The sequence below is a fragment of the Callithrix jacchus genome, chromosome 21 (assembly GCF_049354715.1).
Source record: "Callithrix jacchus isolate 240 chromosome 21, calJac240_pri, whole genome shotgun sequence".
Lineage (NCBI taxonomy): Eukaryota > Metazoa > Chordata > Mammalia > Primates > Cebidae > Callithrix > Callithrix jacchus.
The window spans coordinates 23,553,640-23,574,899 of NC_133522.1; the positions used below are offsets into that span (position 1 = coordinate 23,553,640).

The 21,260-nt window shown below is 35.0% G+C and overlaps 1 protein-coding gene across 3 annotated transcripts in view; it reads left to right on the forward strand.

Moving 5' to 3' along the window:
* The first annotated feature begins 18,253 nt into the window (after positions 1–18,253).
* Positions 18,254–21,260, forward strand: part of LOC128930370 (large ribosomal subunit protein uL23-like) — a 101,282-nt gene continuing 98,275 nt past the window's right edge. For all 3 annotated transcript variants that reach the window (XR_013530601.1, XR_013530602.1, XM_078358612.1), the window contains exon 1: positions 18,254–19,588. The gene's annotated coding sequence lies outside the window, so the exon portion shown is untranslated. The remainder of the gene's footprint in view (positions 19,589–21,260) is intronic.

Consider the following 21,260-nt stretch of genomic DNA (forward strand, 5'->3'; position numbering starts at 1 on the left):
TTTCAGTAATAATTTGGACAAATGATAGTGAGGGAGTAGGAGGGGATATTTCTAAAACAAATTCTGATACATCACAACAAGACTTTAGAAATGTAAAATTAGATGCTTGGTATTATGTACATAGAGAAAGGCATTTGGTATTATAGTCTGAGCAATAAACATTTTGAAATGAAACATATTAATCATGCTTGCTCAACATATGTAAGAAATCTTTGTATACACACATGCACATGTTATCATTTCAGAAGCTCAGACTAAATACTAAAATAGTTCCATTCTCCACACCCTAGAAATTTATCTTCAGTGAACTACCATTATCATCAAATTCACATATCTGTAGTTAAATACAATGATCACTAATGCATTGTCTGTAAAGTGAGTAATGCAAATGAAATTCAGAAGTCAGTTCTGACCCCAACTCTGCTATAGACAAAATTGTTTTCAAATACAAGTTTGATTTCAAGTTGTTGGATTTAAAAAAACAACAACAAAGTATATACCCAAATAGTACTTTTAGCTTTGCTAATCTAGTTTTCTTTCTTTTTTTATTGCATTTTAGGTTTTGGGGTACATGTGCAGAACATGCAAGATATTTGCATAGGTACACACATGTCAGTGTGATTTGCTGCCTTCCTTCCCTTCACCCACATCTGGCATAGGAATATATTATTCTTTTTAAATTGAAAGCATAATATAAAATGTAATTTTTTAACAATACATGCACACATATAGACATGCACAAATATATTTATGTACACAAATTCTTCTCTTTTCATATAACTTTCCATTTTCAGTTTTCTTTAAAAACATTTTTTGAGACATGGGTATTACTGTATCACCCAGTCATTTTTCAAACCCGTGGGTTCAAGTAATCCTCCCACCTCAGCCTCCCAAGTAGCTGATACTACAAGGCTGGACCACTATGCCTGGCTCCATTTTCAAGTAATAAGGAAACACAGATTTGACCAAGTAGTGCTGGGATTTGTTCATTAGAAATACATTTTGAAGATATATTTTTAAATATATTTTGAAAACATGGTCAAGACACATAATGCACCTGATAGCATACTTCAATTATGCTATCAAAAATATGCAAATAATAATAAATGTATTGATGTATATACATTACACCTAGCTTTGTATTTTCTCCTTTCTGTCTTCTGCCCAAAGTGGGATATGTTACTCCCTAAGGTCCAAAATAGACACTACTGTGACTGCTTATTTTTTTTAAGCCTTCTAGATATTACATCATTGGAATGTCCGACAAAGCCTTGAAATTCATATTCCATCAAGTATGTGATTTTTGTAATACTTAAGAAACAGAATAAATTTTAAAATATTTCACAAGAGTGTTTGTTCTTCATTTTTTTTTTTTTTTTGAGACAGAGTTTCGCTCTTGTTACCCAGGCTGGAGTGCAATGGCGCGATCTCGGCTCACTGCAACCACCGCCTCCTGGGTTCAGGCAATTCTCCTGCCTCAGCCTTCTGAGTAGCTGGGATTACAGGCATGGAGTGTTCTTCATTTTAACCACCAGTGTCTAGGTGTACATGAAACTCCTTCAGATTTTGTTTTCACCCCTTCTCACCCAGCCCTCTTTTAACCACTGCTCTCAATTATGAACAGCACTTTACATTTTTTAAAGTACACATGACTTAACATAGGTCATCAGAGGAAAAACATTAGGCCTTATGTTACACATATTTTATCATTTTTACAGGATTTAAAGCTATGAAGACATGGGACTGTTTCTTGTGTAGCACTTTACACACAGGCAGTACTCATTATTTATTAAATATTAAAGGAGTGAAAGCCCTCTTGACACTATTCTATAGTTGTGTTATCTGTATGTTTTTTTCTGGGCCACAGAAAATTAAATTGAGTAAACAAGGCATTGGCACGAAGCTTGACAGATAGGAGAAAGTTGAAATCCTAACAGAGACAAAGGAAGAAGTATAAATGAAGATAATGAAACTCAAAATATAAATAAAAACTAAATATAACATGTAATAAAGAATATAAAAGACAATGCAGTATAGGGGTGAATTAACAAATTCTGTTTTTGAAAGACTGTATGGACATTCTGCTTTGGGCAGTAGGCTACACAGACATTGACTATTACAGCATTTTAAAGGAGCACATTCTTTTTTATGAAAGACTATCTTGCTCCATTAAGGAGCTGGGACACTGTGTTCAACCAAAGTGTAAAACCAAAGCTTATAATTATGACACTTAGAAAACGAAATTTACCTAGAAACCTAAAATTATGATAACGTTTTCTGTTTTGTAACTCCAAATGTGCAATGCTTTCTAAATATATATTACATATATATTTAAATAAAATAATATATATTATGTATTTTTTACATATTAAAAATATGTTTTTTAAACAATTTTTAAATTATTTTAAATAGTCTTTGATTAAGTTAATTTCTAGATATTTCTTTGGTTAATTTCCACATATTTAATTGTATATGTGGCTATTTGAAATTGAATTAATAAAATTTCATTTCAGATTGTTACTGTTGGCGTATAGAAATGCTCCTGGTTTTTGTGTGTTGATTTTGTATTCTGCAACTTTACTGAATTAATTTATGTACAAATCACATACATTTTTCCTTTTCTTCTTAGTTACATAGGTATTTTGTAAAATAAAGAAGTTATTCACAAATAATATGAATAAAATTATCCTTGCATTACTCTAAAAATGAAGATTATAGATAAACAAAAATCAGTGTTTTTCACCCATATTAGTGTGGTAATCTGGAAAAGTTTATGTGCAGAACACGGACAGTAAACTGTAGCCCATGAGATGATTGCAAGTACAAATCTTGTGAGATTTCCATTTGGTTCTCCTGGAGATAAGGGAGGCTTAAAAACATGTATTCAGTCCAATGGCCATTCATATGGAAATAACCTGGAATATTTCATTATGGATCTGGAACAAATCTAACACAATTGACTACAGAAGGCAGTGCATGAAAACTCCATGTGTTTTGCTAATTCTGCCTGTTCTTGGTTCAACCACATGCTTTTGAAGGAGAATTTGTCATCACACATGCAGAAGACATTCAGGCCTGGAGGATATCACTGCATGAGCATAACCTCAAGTTAGTGGGGAGATTAAAGTCTGAAGTTGAAATTATTTCATCTGAAGTCAAAATTATTATAAAATTGAGTACATACTTGAGGGTAAAGTGAGGTCATACATGACTTTTCAAAAGCAGAATATACTATCTATAACTGAGAACAGAAAGAGTAAGAGTGCCTGGTAAGATGTAGTAAACAGAAACCCGAGGTGCAGCTCCATTTGTGCACTCAGACACCATAGTGGGCTGTAGACAGGATTCACTCTGCCTTTCTAGGATGGCATTAATTATTATTCATTTTTCACTCTTCAAAGCACCTCATGTTACACCTAGATGTTACTTGAGCATATTCATTTGACTGTGGAGAATCATATTTATCAAATAATCTAGTTGCAGTAAGGGAATAATTTATGAACAGGTATTTTCAGTTCTGAAGGTCATATACTTCCCAGCAGTACTCCCAATTAATACCTCAGATAGGGGATTGATTCTTGACTGGGCAGCTCTGGCTCGAGCTTCACTTCTTTCTGAAGGCTTTTCCACTTGCTTCAGGTGATGCAATTGATGAAGTCATATGTACATTTGATATTGAATCAAGAAAGCCCTGATGATGCCTCCCATTAAATAGAAAGAAATGTCTTGAATATTTATGATTGTTTTAATTTAACTCTGAATAAAACTTTCATTTTGCTAAATGGTTGTTATTATAGCCCTTTCCTTTAAATCTGAAATTAGTTAATACAGAAAACATAACTCCTAAGTGGTCAAGAAAGATGCCAGACTTCCAAGACTTCTATGCTTATATGTAAACCTCACTTGATGTGCAAACCAAAAATGAAATATTGTGAATGGTTACCATAAATGTCTTCTTAAACAAAGTCCAATTAATAAGACAACTAATAGTTTCACTGGTCTGCAACATCTTTGACCACCCAAATTTATTCATTTTGAAGTTCACATGATTTATCTTTTCTAAACCTTAATATAGCACTAGAACCTCTTTACAATTTCATGGAAAGAAAGGATTTATGACATATTTAAAATGTATTAGATAATTTCTTTTTTAATTTCAAATCAGTTTATTTCAGATTATTGTAATCTGGCTTATATGGTTCCAAAGAGATAATCATAGTACCCCAAATCCTTGAACCAGCCGAAACCCCACTGAATCTGCCAGTTACATGAAGGCCAAATCCTAGATGTGAAAAGACCCAAATATCCAAAAGCAGCAAAAGAGACATTATACAAAATTACTTCGAAAAGATCCTTATATTAAAAAGTATATATTATTCAGTTTCTCTGCTTTGGAAAATTAAAAATTAAATGTTCAATTTAATAGTTATTTCAAAAGTAAGGGTTAAAACCCTAAACCACTTAAAATACCAGTTTTACCACACACTTAAACACAGAACTCTTTTCCCCTATGCATGATGGGTAGCATTATACTAGCAAAGATAACTGCACTTTATGAACTTCATACTTGTGTAAGTGGATTAGGAAAACTATTCTTATTAACTGAATGAATTCACATAAATTGCTTAGCACAATATCTATACTTTAGAGTTGCTTTAAAAATATTACTATTCTATTTGTGTTTGTTCACTAAAATGTTTGAACTATAACTTTTAAGTGTGTTAATATATATTATATCAGTAATGATAAAACCTTATTTTACTTTCTGGTTGGTATTTTAAGAACTTATGTTTATATAAAATTCCTTATTCCACTATGCAGCCGTAAAAGGGAATGAGATCATGTCCTTTGCAGGGACATGGATGAAGCTGGAAGCCATTATCCTCAGTAAACTAATGCAGGAACAGAAAACCAAACAGTACATATTCTCACTTATAAGTGGGAGCTGAACAATGATAACACATGGTCACAGGGAGGGGAACAACACACAGTGGGGCCAGTTGAGGGTAGCAGGGAAGGGAGAACTTCAGGATCAATAACTAATACATGTAGGTGATGTGTTGATAGGTGCAACAAACCACCATGGCACGTGTTTGCCTGTGTAACAAACCTGCACATCCTGCATATGTATCCAAAAACTTAAATAAAATTCCTCATTTCGTTAAATTATTTTCATCACTTCTCATTTGATACAAAAAATAATGGTCATGAGTTTTTAATGCATTTTGAGGTTTAATTGACCATAAGGATAAAAATAATGCAGTTTAGTTTTCTACATTAATTATTTGGAGTCATTTAATTTTTTTTTTGTTTTTAAAAAAGGCCTTGTTCTCTGTACATTCTAATTTTCTAAAGAAAATCCAGACAATATCGTCTGAGGACTTTGGAATATTCTTCATTTATGTTACTTTAAAAAAGCTTCATAAAATGTCTTTGATTAAACATAATTGTGGCAAATTTTATTTTTAATTAAAAATAAGAATCTCATTAGAAGTCTACCGTTTTATTCACATGGCCCCAATGGAATATTGCGACTTCAAAATATACATCATTACTACTATTGTTACCTGCATTTAGCCCTTGCTTTTAACTTTCTCTTTGTGATTGACATGGTTTTCTTTCATTCTGATTTAATTTTAATAACCTTATTATTGTCATAACTACTTTATCCTCCTGCTTTTCATGCCATCTCTGCTCTTCCTTTCATCATTATCAAGTGCCACCTACAACCACAACACACCACAGCACATTGTTTCTTATAGCCTTCCCCCTCCCACCACCGTTGCCCAGGCTGGAGTGCAGTGGCACTATCTTGGCTCACTTTAACCTCTGCCTCCTTGGCTCAAGCAATTCTCCCACCTCAGCCTCCTGAGTAACTGGAATTACAGGTGCCCACCACCATGCCCAGCTAATTTTTGTATTTTTAGGAGAGACAAGGTTTCACCATGTTGGCCAGGCTGAGCTCGAACTTCTGACCTCAAGTGATCTGCCTGCCTCAGCCTCCCAAAGTACTGGGATTACAGGTGTGAGCCACCACACCTAGCCTCTTGTAGCCTTTTTTATTAATCTGTTCCCCACCCCCAACTTCTGGTCTAAATAAATCTGAATTTTTCAACTAGTTTGCCTCATGAAATTTTCTCCTTTATTGATTCTCAAGACATGAACCATCAAAGAGGACTTATAAAAAGGAAGCATTGTTTTTTCCTAAAATTTGAAGAAATTGAAGCAAATGTGATTTCAAAGACATAACTTTATCCAATTTTCTACTTTAGTCAAAGCTCTACATTTTCACAGTACAAATTCTGTTTTATCTTTTAACAACATCATAAAGAAAAACACAGATGGAAGAACATTGAGGGGGAATTCCTAAATGGGAGCAGTTAGCAGCTATGAAAATGTAGATATTCAAGAAGAAAAGAGAAAGTAAGCAAAACTGAATTGTGAGACCATAGAAGAGTCCAAAAAAATGGCAATTTATCTAGCCTTCCACAAACTACGGCCCATGGGCCAAATTCAAGGTCTGTTTTTGTACAATCTACACATTAAGAATAGTTTTTACAATGATACATGTTAGAAAAATGTTTAGAAAGTCATACTTTATGATGTGAAAATTGATAAAACGAAAACGTTGTTGTCCATAAAGAAACTTTTATTGGAACACTGTCACACTCTTTGATTTATGTATTGTCTATGGCTGTTTTTATGCTGTAACAGCAGAATTAAGCAGTTGGGACAGAGACCATATGACATGCAGCATATAAAACATTTATTATCTAGCCCTTCTTAGAAAAGCTTGCTGTCTCCAGATTTAGAACATTCCCCTAAGTTAATTTTCCCAGCTGATTAAATCATTGTTTATTAACTATCAGCTCTGGAATTTCAAGTTCAAATAAACCAAGGAGTATCTTCAGATTTTTCCATTAGAGTTTTTCTTTACAGTAACACAGGGTGGGCACAAATAACCAGTAAGAGCAGTTACCTTTGTGTATTTGTAACTTTATATAAAAAATTTCTTGCAAGAAATAAAACAGAGATAGCATTAATCTTTATCCGGTTTCCCCAGTGCTAACATCTTGGAAACTGTAGTACAATTGGAAAAAAATGAAACAGTTGTACAAAACAATACAACTGAAAACAATATTAATACCCCAGATGTTAACACTGATACAGTCAGGATACAGAATGTTTCCATTACTATTAGACACACCTAATCATTCTTGTGCCTGTTCATTCCTTAACCTCTTACCCGCTTTCCATTTCTATAATTTTGTCACTTCAGAAACATGGAAATGTAATGACAGAATGTTATCTGTGAGAATTGGCCTTTTTTACTCAGCATAATTCTTTTGAAATCAACCGGGTTGCTCAGTTTATCAATAGTGTGCTTCTTATTGCTGAGTAGTATTCCAAGGTATGTAAATACTACATTTTAACCACTCATCATTTGTAGCACATAAAGGTGGCTTCCAGTTTTATAGAAATTTTTATTTGGGGTGATAAATTCCCATGAGTCAAATTGCTGGACCATATGGTGTTTGTTTAGTTTTTAAAATAATTTGTCAAACAATCCCCAGAGTGGCTGTATCACTTTACACTTCTGTTAGCAACATATGAGTGATCCAATATCCTCACCTACATTTAGTATTGCCACTATTTTTTGTTTGTTCTGTTAGACCTTCTAACAGGTCTAACAGGTACAGGGTGATACCTCGTTGTGGGTTCAATTTGCATTTCTCTGAAGTGCTTGTTTGCCACTCAGATAGCCTCTTGGTTTGAATGCCTCTTACATGTTTTGCCCATTTGTCATTTAGACTGTTTGATTTTCTTACTATTGATTGTGAAAAGTCTTTATATTTTCTGGATACTGGTCCTTTTTCAGATATATGGTTTGAAAATATTTTCTAATCTGTAGCTTGTCTTTTCATTCTCTTAATGGAATTGTGGGAAGTATAATTTCTCCTTAACTCTGATAAATTCGTAGTTCAAACAGACTTCAGTAGCAAAAGACAGATTAACAAGATAAAAACCATCAAGTTTATTAACATGCACAGTGCCTATCACTTGAGAGAAATTTTAGTGAAAGGTAACGCAAGGGAGTGGCGTGGAACTCTGGCTTATATACCATCTTCAACAAATAACAATACATTTTAGAGAAGTGACATGACAAAAGCAGTTTTAGGCTTCCAGAGGCAGGAAGCTGTGGGAAGGTAAATATATGGGGGAAAAAAACGAATGCAGTAAGGTTTGTTTGTAGACTCTTCTGGTGCCATCTCTGAGTCTCCAGAAAGAATTTATATATTCTGTTTACATGGAAAACGGGGAGAATAGACAGAGCTATTACTTTGTTGGCTGTTTCATGATTGTCTTTAGCTCAAGAATATTGATGTCACAGAGGCATATTTTGCAGTGCCATATTCTGGTTTCCTTCAGAATATTTTATGGAGCAAAAGTGTTTAATTTTGATTAACCAACATATCAATAGTGATTTTGGTATGAATTCCAGTAACTCTTGACCTAGTCCCAGGTACCAAATATCTTGTTTTATTATTTTCTAAAAGTTTTATAGTTTTATGTTTTACATTTAGGCCTGTGATTCATTTTGATTTAATTGGTATATAAGAAGTGATATATAGCTCAAGATTGTCCTCTCTTACCCTTCACTCCCGTCCTCTTTGGTCAGTCTCTCTTCCCCCTGGGTGTACAATTGCTGTGGCACCATTTGCTGAAAAGACTATCTTTCTTCTATTGAATTGGTTTTGGGTCGGGGGTTGGTGGCTCGTGGCTGTAACCCCAGAATGTTGGTAGGCCGAGGTGGGCGGATCATTTGAAGCCAGGAGTTCAAGTCCAGCCTGACCAACATGGCGAAACCCCATCTCTACTAAAAATACAAAAAGTTAGCCCGGCATGGTGGTGCATGCCTGTAATTCCAGCTACTCAGGAGACTGAGGCAGGAAAATTGCTTGAACTCGGAAGTGGTGGTTGGCAGTGAACTGAAATCATGCCGCTGTGCTCTAGCCTGAGTGACAGAGCAAGACTCCGTATCAAAAAAAAAATATATGGTTTTATATCTTTGTCAAAAATCAGTTATTAGTTGAGCATGTGTATATGAGTCTCCTTCTAGATTCCCTGTTCTGTTCCATTGACTGATGTGTCTGTCTCTCTGCCAATACTCCCACACAGTCTTGATTAGACTCAAATAGTAATCTATTTTTTTAGTACTAATTCATTTTACATATATTATGTCTAATGTTAGTGTTTATACTAGTTCAAAATCAGTCTTTAAGTCAAATAGACTAATTACTGCTACTATATATTATTCCAAAATGGTTTCAGTTATTCTAGTTCCATTGCTTTTCCAAATACATTTGGAATAATTTTTTCTATACCTATAATAAATCTTGTTGGGTTTTGGTCAGAATCAAATTAAATTTATATGTCAATTTGGGGAGAACTAACATCTTTGTTGAGACTTGCAATCCATGAACATAACGATATCTCTCTCCAGTTCTCTTAAGTTTCTTACCAGCATTTTGCAGTTTTCATCACAAAAGTCCTGTACATGTTCTGTTATCTACACCTAACCAGTTCATTTTTTTTAGCCATTCTAGATAGTATTGTATTCTTATCTCCTTGCCTTATTGCTGATCTTAGGGAGAAAGCATTTAGTCTTTTACCATTAAGTATAATGTTAATTACAGGATTTTTTTTTGTAAAGGAGCTTTATCAAGTTGAGAAAGTTCACCTCTGTTCCTAGTTGTCTGAGAATTTTTAGTCATAAATAGGTACTGAATTTTGTCAAATGCCTTTTTTATGTTTGCTTTGATTGATGTCATCCTGTGATTTTTCTCTTTCTTTTTAGCCTGTTGGTATGGTGAATTGTATTGATTGATATTTGAATATTAAACTGGCTTTGCATCCCTAGAATATGCCTAACCAGTTCTCTGTGTATTAGGTTGGTGCAAAAGTGCTTGACCTTTTGGATCATGAATTTTAAGTCATTGTAACTAGGCTTGAACACCTCTTTATTATCAAAATAAAAACGATTACAACCAACATACTTTTGCCAACAAAAAATAAGTTTGTTTATTCCTGAAGCGTAAAAATCCGAGCTTTGGGATCCGCAAACTTTTGGAAAGCATTTTCTGCATCCTGCTGGTTGTGGAAGCATTTTATCAAAACAAGTTGTCGAGATGCTAGAAGAAGTGGTAGTCGCTTGGTGAGAGGTCAGGAGAATTTGGTAGATGAGGCAAAACTTCATAACCCAGTTAGTTCAACTTTAGAAGCATTGGTTGTGCAACGTGTGGTCAGGCCTTATTGTGGAGAAGAATTGGGCCCTCTCTGTTGACTAATGCCAGCTGCCGGCCTTGCAGTTTTCAGTGCATCCCATTGATTTGCTGAGCATTCTTGTCAGATGTAATGGTTTTGCCAGGATTCAGAAAGCTATAGTGGATAAGACCTGCAGCCGACCACAAAACAGTGACCATGACCTGTTTTGGGGACAAGTTTGGCTTGGGGAAATGCTTTGGAGCCTCTTCTCAGTCCAGCCACTGGGCAGGTCATCACAGTTTGTCATATAAAATTCACTTTTCATTGTACATCACAATCCAATTGAGAAATGGTTTGTTGTTTTTGCATAAAATGAGAGAAGATGACACTCCAAAATGATACTTTTGATTTTCACTCAGCTCCTGAGACACCCGCTTATTGAGCTTTTCACCTTTTTGATTTGCTACAAATGCCAAGAGACCATAGAATGGTCAACATTCAGTTCTTGAGGATCAGCTTCTCAGTTGGTCATTGTTCACTTCCAACTGCTGGCCAATATGCTACTCATCTTCAAGGCTCTTGTCTCCTTTGCACAACTCCTTGAACCACCACTGTACTGTAGGCTCATTAGCAGTTCCCGGGCCAGATGCGTTGTTGATGGTGAGTTCAATTTGAACTCAAATAAGAAAATTGCTTGAATTTGCTTGTTGATTAATGATATTTTCATATTCTAAAATAAACAGCGTTATAATTCATTAGCAAAAAAAAAGCAAGAAATGCCTATTAAAATGATGGATAGAATAACCACATTTATTTAAGAATGTATTTCAATATCAAATGGCAAATTCCAACAACGCACTCACCTAATATAATACTTTTTTATATATTGATGTTAATATATAAAATTTATATATTTTTGCTAATGTTTTGTTTAGAAATTTTGTGTCCATATTCATGAGAGATATTGGTCTGTAGATTCTTCCTTTTACACTGTCTTGTCTGATTTAAGTATCAGGGTAATGTCAACTTCATAAAAGAAATTAAGAAATATTCCCTCTTCCTCTGTTTTCTCAAAAAGCTTATGTAGAATTGGTGTTAAAACTTTCAATAATGGCTGGACAAGGTGGCTCATGCCTGTAATCCCAGCATTTTGGGAGGCCCATGCAGGTGGATCACCTGACGTCAGGTGTTCAAGACCACCCTCGCCCACATAGTAAAACCCCATCTATACTAAAAATACAAAAGTTAGCTGGGTGTGGTGGCAAGTGCCTGTAATCCCAGCTATTCAAGAGCCTGAGGCAGGAGAGTCGCTTTAACCCAGGTGGTGGAGGTTGTAGTAAGCCAAGATAGCTCCATTGCACTCCAGCCTGGTTGACAAAAGTAAAACTCCCTCTCAAAAAAAAAAACAAAAACCTGTCAATATTTGTTACAATTATCCAGTTAAATTATCTGTAGATTGCTTTTTGAGAGAGTTGTTAAATTACATATTCAATCTCTTTCTTTCTTTTTTTTAAATAGAGACAGGGTCTTGCTTTGTCACCCAGGCTGGAGTGCAGCAGCATGGTCATAGCCCACTGTAGCCCCAAACTCTGGGGCCCAAGCCATCCTTCCACCTCAGCCTCCTAATTAGGTAGGATTACAGGTGCGTGTCACCATAACTAGCTAATTGTTATTTTTTAGTTTTTGTATAGATGGTGTCTCACTATGTTGCCCAGCCTGGCCTCAAACTCCTGGTCTCAAGTGATCCTCCTGCCTTGGCCTCCTAAAGCACTAGGATCACAGGCATGAGCCATCATGCCTGGCCTGCAGTTTTCTTAATAGTAATAGGACTCATTTCAGGGCTCATTATAAGGATCAATCAAGCGATCTAATTTATATTGAGTGAGTTGTGGTAATATGTGTTTTAAAAGAGGTCGTTCATTTTATCTAAGATACCTAATTTATGTGTTTAGTGTAATTTGCAGTTTTCCCATATTATCTTTTGCCATGTGTAGTCATATCATACAAATTTCTCGTATTGATAATTTGTGTATTTTTTTATTTGTCAGTCTTGCTGAGAAAATACCAATTTTGTTAATCTTTTCAAACACACATTTTTTTCATCTATTTTTCCCTGTGGTTTTTCTGTTTTCATTTTTGCATACTTGTGCTCTTATTTTCTTTCTCTTCTGCTTTAGGTTCATTTTGCTCTTCTTATCCTTGGTTTTTGACATTGGAGCTTTGATTATAGATTTGAGACTTTTCCTCTTTTCTAGTTTGTGCACTTATTGCTATTAATTTCACTGTGAGCATTGCTGTACCTGTATCCCACAAATGTTGATATGTTGTACTTTCATTTTCATTCACTTCAATTTATTTTTCTTTCACTTGAGACTTCCTCTTTGACTTCTTAAAGTATGTTGATTAGTTTCCAAGCATTTGGAGATATTTCTGTTACCTTTCTATTACTGATTGCTATTTTGAATATACTGTAGTCTGAAAACGCTTTCTGTATGATTTCAGTTATTTTTAATTTGTTGAGATATGCTTTGCATGCTATATAACGTGACCTACCTATCTTGGGATATGTTTGTGGGCACTTGAAAATAATGTGTATTCTTCTGTGGTTGGGTGGTATGGTTAATAAATGTCAACTAGATTCTGTTGATGAATGATTTGTTTGAGTCTATATCCTTGATAATTGTTTGTTTAATTGTTCTGTCCATTATGGGGAGATGTGTGTCAAAGTATACAACTATAAATGTGAACTTGTCTATTTCTCTTTTCTGTTTCATACTCTACATATTTCGAAGCTTTGTTTTGTTGCATACATATTCAGAGATGCTATGTCTTCTTGTTGGATTGTTTCTTATATCATTGTCTAATGTCTACCTGTGTCTCTGGTAATTTTCTGTGCCTGGAAGTCTATTTGATATTATTAAAGACTCCTGTTTTCTTTTGACTAATGTTTACCTAACATACTTATTTTAATCATTTTACTTTCAACCTGTTTATATTATTATATATAAACTTTTATTGTAAATAGCATATAATTGGCCCACGGTTTTTATTTTTTAATTGTACTTTAGGTTCTGAGGTACATGTGCAGATCATGAAGGATTGTTGCATAGGTACCTACATGGCATCCTGGTTTGCTGCCCCCATCCCTCTGTCACCTATATCTGACATTTCTCCCCTTCCTTCTCCTTCCCAAACCTCCCCACCCGGCACTGTCCTTCCCTTAGCCCCCCCAACAGACCCCAGTTTGTGATGCTCCCCTCCCTGTGCTCATGTGTTCTCATTGTTCAACACCCACCTATGATCCAGAACATGTGGTATTTCGTTTTCTGTTCTTGTGTCAATTTGCTGAGAATGATGGTTTCCAGATTCATCAATGGGCCATGATTTTTATATCCACTATGCAAATCTCTGCCATTTCATTGGTGTATTCAAACAATTAACATTTAATTCAATAGCTTATTTGTATGATTTAAGCCTGCCATTTAAATATTTTTTTTCTGTTTGTTCTTTCTGTTTTTATTTCTCTGAGTTTTTTCTTCTGCCTTTTTTGTGGGATACTTGAACAAATTTTAACATTTTTAGAATGTTGACATATTTAGAAATTTTTTTACTAAATTTCTTTATGTAATGTTTTAGTGGTTGCTTTATGTATTATGTTACATATACATAACTTATCACAATCTACTGCTATCTTCATTTCACCATTTCACGTAGTTAAAAAAAAAATCTTACCTACTTTTTGTACCTTTATTCTTACCCATTTATAATATAATTGTCTTAGATATTTCCTTGACATGCATTTAGAACTATACCAAACTGTGCTGTTTATGTTTCCATAATTAAACATAATTTAGAAAACTCCAGAAAAGGAAAGTCTATTCTATTTACCCATATTTGTATGTACTAAATTATTTCTTCCTTTCTAAACTTACAAGATTCCTTCTTTTGTCATTTCCAGTCTGTTTAGACAACTTCCTTAGCCATTCTGTCAGGTTAAGCCTTATAGTTGAAAATTATTGTAGTTTTCTTTAACAATGTTTTGCTTTCCCTTTCATTTCTAAAGGATATTTTCTATGGATATAAAACTCTGGGTTGATAGTCTGGGTTGCTTTCAGCAAGTGAAATGGTTGTGTTCTTTCCTTTTATCCTTCATGGTTTCTGATGAGAAACCCACTATCCGAATCATTTTTCCCCTATAGGTAAGCCTATGTTTTTCTCCTGCTCCTTTCAAGATTTTTTCTTTGTTTTAGTTTTTATAAGTTTGATTGTGATACGCTTTGGTATAAATTTTTTTGGTTATATTCTGTTTGTGGTTTGCTCAGCTTCTTGATTGTATCTTCTTTGCTATACTTTGGAAGTTTCCAGCCACTATAGCCACTATTTCTTTGAGGATATTTTAAGCACTGCCCTTTTCCTCCTCTCTTTCTGGGTTGCTAATGACACAGATACAAATGTTTTATTTTTTGTTACAGTTTCACAGTTTCCCAAGTCTCCATTTTTAAGTATAGTTTATTTATGTTGTTCAAATTAAGTTATTTCCATTCTCTCTTCGAGTTTACGGATTCTTTCTTCTGCCTTTTCCACTCTGCTGTCAAGTACATCCTTTTAGTTTTTAATAATTTCAATTATTTTATTTTTCAGTTATAAAATTTTGATCTGATTATTCTTTGTATCTTCTATTTCTTTGTCACAACTTTAACCTTTTTTATTTGTTTCAACCATGTTTATAATTGTTCCTTGAGGTGTTTTCATGATGGCTGCTTTAAAATCTTTGTGAGATAATTCTAACACCTCTGTCATCTTGATGTTCACATGTATCAACAGTCTTGTAAACATTCAGTTTATGATCTCCCTTCTGCTTTGTGTGACAAATGATATTCAGTTGAAACCTGGACATTTTAGGTATTATGGTTCTTATTTAAACCTTCTGTTTTACCTGGCTGCTTCTTCCACCACTCCAGCTGGGAAAAGTCAGGGGTGGGGGGTGCCAACTTGTTACTGCCAGATATGGATAGAAGTATCTCATGCTCCTCAGTAAACCTCCACTGGTCTCTGCTACCAAACTGACCTCCCCTGATATCTTCCAGGCTAGGAAAAAATGAGTAGTTCGTTGATACTTTATTGTGCTCTTCACCAGTGCTTTAGAAGTTGAGGGATAGCAGGGTAGCTTTGTTACAGCTGGACAGTTTTAAATGTTCTGAATCTCTACCAAGCCTCCTCTGATACTGCCTCAGTGGAGAGGGAGATGGATGCATCATTATTGTTGAGTTTGGTGTGGAAATGCAGACTGTTCATTTAGTCAACATAGACACTGCATGTTGGGTAAGAGAAGAATCTTGCTAACCCTCAACAGGGATGAAACCCCTAGATTCCTGCTCAGACTTTTTTTATAGTACTTTGGGTCCTGGACAGAGAGGGTGTTGAAGTATTCTGGCAAGGGTCAGTGTCTGTGTTTTCTGCTTTGTCTTTGCAGGTGTGCATGGGGATGGGACCAGAATTCTTTCTCTGCTGTTCAACTAGAGCAAAATGGTATTGCGTTCTGTCTTTCTAGGCTGTCTCTTTCTTGTTCCTTTGACTAGAGAGAACAGGCTTTTGTTGGAACTTTGTTTTTTGTTTGTTTGTTTTGTTTTGTTCGCACCAGTTGGTATTTCTAGGTTGCAGGCTTCTTCAGCTCTGAAGTTTTGATGTATAACATAAAAATTAAAAATCCATATTATTCCTTGAGTCCTTCAGTCTCTAGCTAGTTTTTCATCTTCTCTAAGCTTTTCAGAATGTCCTTAAATTTGTTTGATATGTAATGTGCCAGGATTTTAGTTGTACCTAGCAGGGGGATTAAGAAAAACTATTTTCTCCATCTTTCTAGAAGTGAAAGTCTATTACTTTGTTTCTTTTTAAAAATTGTTTTGGGCTAGGCACAGTGGCCTGTAATCCCAGCACTTGGTTGAGGCGGGTGGATCACCTGAGGTCAGGAGGTCAAGACCAGTCTGATCAATGTGGAGAAACCCCGTCTCTACTAAAAATGCAAAATTAATTAGCCAGGCGTGGTGGTGCATGCCTATAATCCCAGCTACTTGGGAGACTGAGGCAGGGAGAATCACTTGAACCAAGGAGGCGGAAGTTGTCGTGAGCCGAGATCACACCACTGCACTCCAACCTGGGCAACAAGAGCAAAATTCCATCTGTGGAAAAAAAAAATTGTTTTTAATTGGGAATGTGGCATGTCATTTTCACATTAGATTCTCTCAGAAAATTCAACAGAATTATACAAAATAATTTAATAATGTAATATTAAAAAGGAAACCTTCAGACAGAGAAAACATCTCTATCTGTAATTTATTTTTAATATCCATTTTACTTCCATTTTCCAATTTCTGTCATCAGTTTGTTTCTTGACAAGTTTGTCTCTTTTAGGACCTGTAACATATCTGTTAAGTAGTGAGCTTTTCTCACTTAAAAGTACTTACTGAATGACTTCCACTTGCGAGTCATGTCAGTTTCCTTCATTGTGGTTCCCCTGTGCCTATCAGAAGGCCTGACACATACTAGTACTTCATAAATAATCTGCTGCACAAGTGAATGAGAATTGGAAACTTAAAATTTTATTTCAATGAATGGGTCATCTACTTTCTTGTTTTGCTGAAGCATGGGACTTAAGTCCCTACCAAACACTCTTTACACATATGCTTAGGACACTAGCAGATTTGTCCAGAATTTTGCAATCTAGAAAAAAAGCAATTTTAATTTTAGCAAGTGTGAAAATTTTTTGTTTTATTGTTTAGAATTGCATTATTTTGAATTACAGTTGGGAAGGAGAACATGATGGTTCTCATGTGTGTGTGTGTGTGTGTATGTGTGTGCGCGTGTGCACGCACGCACACATTCACTCCTATAATTGCTAAAGAAAGTCACCTGAAGGGCATGGCACAAAAACAATCACAAATCATTTTTAGGTTATGTTTCCTAGATGGCTGAATCTTTTTCCTTTTTTCAGATTTGTTTTTATTAGACAAGTCACAGTTTGAATATCTTTGAAAGTCATTGTTATGTATTGTGCAGTGTATATGTTTATATGTGGAAGAGGGGCAATATTAATTCCTGTTGGGAAATTTGTGCAAACATAATCATATGTTAGATTCTCCAATTATTGGAACATTTAAAAAAATAAAGTCAAAGGACATGGTTCTTTTTAGTGCTACTCAGTATATTTGGTTTCATAATCATGCTTGTTTTCCTGCCTGGCTTTAAATTCTGCTTAAGGAAATTGTGAAAAATTTAATTCACTCTACTTTTATTATAAGAAATAGAAATGTTCATACATGGGAACTTTCATTGCCTGCTAGAATGGAAATTCACTGAGGAGGGGGGAACCATTTCATTTTACTACCTAAGAGCTGTTGATACAGTCCCTGCATCTTTCAAAGGCATCTTTCATGCCACACCGGCAAACTGTAGTCAGCGAAGAAACAGAAAGAGCCCTTCTCACATATGTCAATCTCAGAAAACTTGTACAGCAGCTGTGCTAGGTACTGATGAGGATGACTATAGGACCCAGTTGCAGGGTTTTGTGTGGATAAAGAGACAACTGGCTTTCTCAGAGGACCACTTTGTTGGAGATTGTAGCAATAATGCATCCCCACTGTTGCTAGAAGACATTGTGACCATGTACTACAAAATCAGTGCCAGATAAAATCAGAAAGTAACAAAAAGCAAGAAGAAAACTCGGAGTCTTTTTAAATCTTAAAGTGAGAGACGAAAACAAATGTTCTGGGCTTGTTTCATTCAATTGTAAGGAAAAGGAGACAGATGAAGGGATGCCTTTAACTCAGAAAACTTGCCCAGCTCTCAGTCTTTTCATTTGAGAACCATTTGGGTGTGTTGGGAAAAAAGTTGCAGAGTAGGCATGTTCAAACATTTATTTGCTACATTTGGTAGGGAAGATTTCCTCCCCCCGCCCCCCCCTTAACTACAGGAAGCCAGAGTTTTCTGTGCAAACGAAACAGGCATTGCAAGAATCAGATTCACTTTGGACGACTCTTCACATTCCAAGTCATCATTGCGTTAGGCAGCACAATTCCATCTCTGGTTGATGGGCAGAAAAAGTGGGCAGCTTGCCAGGTAGACGTTTCCATGACTCCCAGCCCCCAAAGGTGATGCGTTTTTCAGCTAATTCAATGAAGAGTGGGCTGAACTTTGGGTCTAAACGAGACAATAGCTGCCTTCGCAGTATCAGCAGAATGGTTGATGGGAATGCACTCTACATTTGGCAGAGAATCATGTGACCTTACGGCAGAGATTTTGTGATGGTGCCAACGGAGACTTGGAAAGCAGCAACCGTCCTGACTTTTTTCTTCTTTTCTAACATGGCTCAGAAAATGGTGGATCTTAATACTTGACTTTAGCCAGACTCAGCAAGCGACTGAGCTTTGAAGCACAACTTCGTCTTTATTCTGGGTTTTTGGCAGGCCACCAGGAGGCTGTCCCTTTCACGCCTGATAAATTCTGCTGCTTATCTCTAAATAGAAAAAAAAAAAGGAAAATAATAACAGAATATTGAGGCATAACAAGTGAATTCTAAAATTGTATGTACTTTATGTTTTTTTGCCTTTGACTGCTAATTTTTTTCTTTTCTTTTTTTTTTTTAAGTGTTAATTTAATACCCTTTCTGCTTGTAGAAGAATCCAAGTAGTTGGGTTTTTTTTTTGTTTTTTTTTTTTTTTTGGTTTATAATGAAACAGGCATTTGAACTGGGCAAACAGGACGACAGCAGCAGTGAGCATGAGATCATTGCATTGCAGCAGTGTAGCAAACTGGCACCCTGCCTTTGCACCCTTTGGTTCAGGAGACAAACGTGTGCAATCCTCATTTCTAAAGTCAGCACAGCCTGGAAGGATTCCTGGTCTCTCCCACCTTCTACCATTCTGCTGCCAGTGACGGCAAGGATTGGTGCAGCTTCTGCGCAGTGCTTTGTGCCTGGAATACCGAGAAGGAGGAAAAAGAAGACAAGCACCCTGGTCCTTAAGAAATTACAGGCGCCCTTGAAGAAAAAAATCTGAGTTTGTCCTACTACATGCAAGAGTGCTGGAAAAAAAAAAAAAAAAAAGACGCTCCTGCTCAAAAACAAAAACAAAAACAAACAAAAATCCAAACCAAAACAAACCAAAAAAAAAGCAAACATTGACTGTAACTACAGAGACATCGGGCTTTGTAAAGCAGCTTTTTAAGGCAATATATCCAAATGAGCCTTCTTTATTTTTATTATTTCAAACAATATGGCATAATTAACAATATATTGCACTTGGTGAAATCGTACCTTTCAAATCAGGTATAACTTTTTTGTTGTTTTTTTTCTTTTAAAGACTACTGTTATATAAAAGAGAATCCTTGAACTTTCCATTTACTCTTATTTGACTCATTGCCCACTTTACTCTTGTTAACTTTTTCCTTTTCCTCTCTTGCTCTAATCTTGATTAGAATAGAAACTTAAGTAAACATAGAAAAATCTCTATGAAAAAGACAATACATGTTTTTATGTGGGGTATACACAGAAGTTTTGGAAGGACATTAATGTATCTGTGCTTTTTGTGTCCAGTATTAGTTTTTGCTGTCTAAGAAAAGTGAATGTTTAGATCTAGTGGGTAAAAAAGTAAATCTTTCATGTGACTTATGCTTTGAAATGTGAAATAAGAAATTTTTTAAACTTGTAGTAAAAGGTTATATTAGAATATGCATTAAATTACTGATAAATAAGATTACTTTTGGGGAAGTTATATTCAAATTATTTATAAAGATTTCAGCAGAACAAAAATAGTAATGAAAAGAGCATGTTCTCGGTTGCTAGGTAGAAAAGAAGCTTCTTTCATAATAATACTCTCTTTTAAAATATGTTTTAAGAGAAGTATTTGTCCTAGAGCAGTTGCAAAAAGCATTGGAAACATTCATTAAGTATATTAGTAGAAAAAGTACATACAAACTTGTTTTAAGTTCAGAGCAATATTGCTCAGCAGATAAATGCATTGCATTGTAATTATTGTGTCTGTTTGTAGAAGTAAATTGCGAAGCAATTTAGGCATTTTATTAAAAAAACAGTTTTGCCTGGTTCAGTGTGAAAGGATTAGGAGATGCATTTGGTTATTTTAATTTTGATACAAAATGTTTCTAAACATGTGTTTAAAATATTTTTAAAAGAGAATGCTTTTGAAAAAGTCAGGATATATCAATGAAGACTATAATTTTCATACTAAGAATTGATGTTATAATATTTTGGTAAAAAATAAATTTGGTACTCTTATGATTTTAAAATCATATTTTATTGTATTAAAAATATGTAGGGTAAACAATGAGAAATATAGAACTGAATAATTCTGCCTTCGTGTTTGCTATTCTATGAACAATTACAGGAAATTACAAAATCCCTATATACTGATAACATTCAAATAAAACATTTTGTTGATTATTATTAACTAGTTATTTACAAAATAGCTCTTCTTCCTCTATGCTGCCTCAGCTAATGGTACACCAACTTTCACAGGCTTAATTAATATTGATAACCTGTTTCCATGTTTCAAGATCCTTTAGTTTAAAAACATTATTTTAAATGTGATTTTAGCAGCCATTAATCTCTACACTCTTAATTATCTTATTAAGCTCCATGCCAAATCCAAATCTCTTTTCAGCTTTCACTATTTCATTGTGCAAAACCTAGTCGCTTCCTTAACAGCCATCATCCTTTCACTTTCAAAACTGTTACTGTGAAAATAACACCAACCAAAATGAACGCATAAATGCAAACTATGAAACCACTTTATATGTCATATGAGTAGCCTGGGTGGGGCCCTATGAGTCTTCCAAGCCTTTAAAAAAAAATACTTTAAAAGGTTTTGCCCATTTTGATACCATGTTTTCGTCTCGATCATCTATCCTCATTCCCACCATCCACTCAGATGCTCCTCCTAGACAGCAGTTGTCTGATATTTCTCCTTTTGTGGTTGTTTTAG